Genomic DNA, 3,832 nt, shown 5'->3' on the forward strand with positions numbered 1-3,832 from the left:
AAACGCTTGTCCTGCCATGCCACAACCAACACATTTGTGTTGTGTCTCACCAATTTCCCCCCCACCCCGAGGCCAGTGTTTGTAAGAGAAGTGATCTCATTTGGTTCACCCCTATTTTTTCTCAGAGTACCACAAACATTTGTACGTGCTGCCAGGAGACGTTCACACAACCCAATTGAATTATAAAAATTGTCCATAAAGAGCGTGTACCCATTTCCTGGCAGACGATCTAGCAAATTAAACACGGTATCCGGCAGAGAACAACTAGTACCAACATAAGGTTGCATATTAAAACAATATCCTGTTTGGGAGTCACACAGGATGTATGACTTAATTCCATATTTGATTGGTTTTTGGGGGTTGTAAACTTTAAACGATAGACGGCCCTGAAAATTCATCATTCCCTCATCAATACATACATTCCTACCGGGTTGGAACAGTTCTTTAAATTTATTTACAATATGGTTGAACACAGGGCGGATTTTAAATAATTTTTCATCTGAACTATGTCTCTCATTATTGTTAAAATGTAGGTAACTCCAGATAAGCTGGAAGCGGTTTCGAGGCATCGCGCGACTAAAAAATGGTGTGGTTTCAATTTCATCTTGAGTCCAATACATTTCTATACTGGGCTTTTTTATATACCCAGTAAGAAATTGGAGTGCAAAAAATGTTTTCAATTCACTTACAGACACTGGCTTCCAAGCACGACTCCTGCAGTGTGGCAGACTTTCAGTCTGCTTCTGCATGGATTGCCGTGCATATAAATTTGTTTGGTCTGCAATGTGCTGGAGAAGTTTGTTTGTGAGGAATAGTTGCAGGAAGTCAGCTGGCAGGGTTGAGTTTAGCTCTGCTGAGGCACCCCTTGGTCCTGGAGTTTCAGTAAACAGGAATGTGTTTGGCTGCCAGCCTGTTTCATGCCAGCCAGAACTTTTGGGATCTGCAAATATACATTTCAATATCATAATATTTATTTTAGATCAGTGTGAAGCAATATATATATATAAATATATATGTTTACCTTTTTTCTTGGATTCGCTGGTTGATGCACATTCTGTAAATTATAGAAGACATTTACCATCAAATATTTTACTCGTGCTGAGTTGGAGAATCATTTTTTTTTTACCTTTATTCTGCTCACGGTGAGACGCGTCACCTTGAGCCCGACGAGCTGCAGCTGAAAGAAATATATACAATTACAATCATATCGAAAGACCGTTTTCTTTTGTTGTTGCAGTGTATTGAAAACACGTTTTTTATACCTCTCTTTGTCGTGGAAACTGTAGGTTGTGGCTGTGAGCACGATCCACGATCTATGAATTGTACATTCACGTTACACGAGGTGCTAGCAGCGTGCCGGAAAAGTATCTCATAGCAAGTTTGCGCTTACCGTCACACTCTTCTGCGGAGGAAATGCTGTCCGAATCACTTTCGCGAAGATCAGACTGTACCCACTCCTCTGAAGAATAGCCATCCGACTCGGGGTACTCTTCGTCGTCCGAATCAACGTCCGCGTTTGTAGAAGTACTTGGACGTGCACCACGTTTTCCAGCGTTAGCACCGCTAACCGGCGTCGCTTTAAGACGTGGCCGAAGACGTCGCGTCAAAGCCGCAACTTCGGCGTCAACCTCGTTGTCGCCATCATCATCATCATCGCCACCAACATTCAATTTAGCACAGGTTTCTTTTTGAAAATACCGATCAAGCGTGAGCTGCTTGCCACCGGTCGTCATTTTTGCTTTCTTGTCCTCCATGTTTTTTGCTTTCTCCATCTACCTCTCCACTCCACTCTAGCTCCGCCTCACCTTTTATACCGACGCCCACGGTGGGCGGCACACCCAAAGTGCAAGGAGAGTCATCGCTGCCATCTAGAGGCCAAAACGAGTCATTAAACTTACCTGATCTGCCTGATATTTTCAGCACAGCTGCCCAAGGCTTTCCTGCACCCGTTTTCATAATAAATAAAAAAAAAACATAGGGGACGTCTTTTAACGTCCTCGGCGCCCTTCCCTAGGTTTATGCTAAACGTTTTATAACGTTTATGGCAGTCAAAGAGTTAATGATTGATGACGATGGTTAATTTGTTAACTTTCCCTTTTCGGGACAAATGAATAAAGAGTAATGATAAAATAATGGCATTTTGTTTGAGCTATGTTGAGTTGATATATTTATGCCTACATCTGTATAGCTGTGGCTGGAAGTAAGATAGTTGAATAAGGAGTTATGAATGTTTTTGAAATTGACATGTTGATAATGATTTTTAATATTTGTTTTTTTTTGAGTGTGTCATTTCAGAAACTGATGTTTGAGTTCCAAGGCAGATGAGGGTTTGATGGCCTTCACTGATTACAAACTGCGAACGGGATGCGCCCCAGCTGCTGATACGTTGTATGGCTATAGTAGCTATTTGAAGGGGTATTGAAAAAAAATAATGAATAAAGAGGCTGTGTTTTTTTACGAAACATTTTTGAGAAAGCAGGAAGTCTTGCTATGATCCCATATCCTCAGTCTGGCATTTTTAATGCATTGTATCAACGAGTGTGCATTTTTTTTGATCAGGTGAGCTCTCAGAAAGACTGTCATCGGATCCACATTGCAGACTGCGTCTGAATGGATGTGGCAGAGATCAAAGGTCAAAAGCCGCAGAGCAACAGTCTTCTCGTCCTGTGCCTAAGAAAAACATGATGTTCAAATTCCTCAATGCCCAGTGACTGTGTATACGCCTCATTCTAGTGACTTCTCCCCTATGGCTGTTTTGCATCCAGAGGAAATCTAAATGCCTGCTCTGAACATTGCTGCCACAGCAGCCGCCATGCTGGCCAGGACTGAACATTGACAACAGCTGCCGTCCTGCCTTTTGCTGGGGGTCTGGACTGAGAAAGTTGGTGGTCGGAATGAGATGTGATCCATTCAGTAAAATGCTACATAGTGATATGCAAGGCATTTTTAATGTGTTGAGTGGGGAACTGTGATCTATAGCAAGATATTTCAGAAAATTGGAAACGACATATGTAAATTTGAAATGTGGGATTGAGAAATTTTATTTCAATCTATAGCCTACTAAATTTTTGCCTATCTTTTTGGGAGAATCAGTTTCTGAATTGGTACAATGGGAATTTTATTAATATGTTATGATATGATATATTTTTATTTTCCCCGTGAGGAACTTTTTTGGACTTCGTCCAGCTGCAGCTATAGTATAAAATAAATAATAGAATAAAATGAGTAGTAACAAGTAAAAGACTAAGAGTTTGATGACTAAATTAGATTTTTTTTTTAACACCACTGTGATTTATAAATCCCAGAAAGATTAGCAGTTTGAAGATGATTTTTAGTTTGATTAAATCTAGGAAATGGTAGATATTTGTAAATTTTGTGTGATTTTATCCTCAGCCCCACTAATCTGTAAAAGAGGTGAGGTTGATTGGCAGTTTAAATAATTTTTGGGACTCTAGGAGAATTAGAGTATTATGGTTACCTCTATTTTTTATGGTCCCAAAGTCATCATATATTAGTGTCTTAAGTTGTATTTGCTTATGCTCAGTTTTATAGTGTTTTGTAGCTCTTTTGTTTATCTCATGGCCTGATTTAGAGGGTTGAGTTATTTATGACGTTTTTTGAGTTATGAGGTCTCTATTTTGTCCTCCCTTTATCTTGACGTGTTTGAAAAAATCAGTGGATCTTTGTCAAATGAGGGAGTTTATGTTTAAGAACTTAACCAATGTAGCCGAGTTAGAAAATTAAAATCAAACTTAAAAACGAAATTAAAAAGGTTGTGGGGTATCGGCCTACACTCCAATTGACAGGATGAGTTTGAAAGTGATAATCCACA

At 39.7% G+C, this 3,832-nt stretch overlaps 1 long non-coding RNA gene across 1 annotated transcript; it reads right to left on the reverse strand.

The window, feature by feature from the left end:
- Window positions 1–857: 857 nt before the first annotated feature.
- Window positions 858–1,996, reverse strand: LOC147178294 (uncharacterized). Its single transcript, XR_015094144.1, has 4 exons — window positions 1,263–1,996; window positions 1,127–1,177; window positions 1,022–1,054; window positions 858–940 (listed from the first exon to the last, which is right to left on the reverse strand). It is a non-coding gene; the product is annotated as an uncharacterized LOC147178294 (long non-coding RNA).
- Window positions 1,997–3,832: the final 1,836 nt, after the last annotated feature.

The sequence above is a fragment of the Leptonotus elevatus genome, chromosome 2, assembly GCF_054856555.1.
Source record: "Leptonotus elevatus isolate MCC_2025b chromosome 2, RoL_Lele_1.0, whole genome shotgun sequence".
NCBI lineage: Eukaryota > Metazoa > Chordata > Actinopteri > Syngnathiformes > Syngnathidae > Leptonotus > Leptonotus elevatus.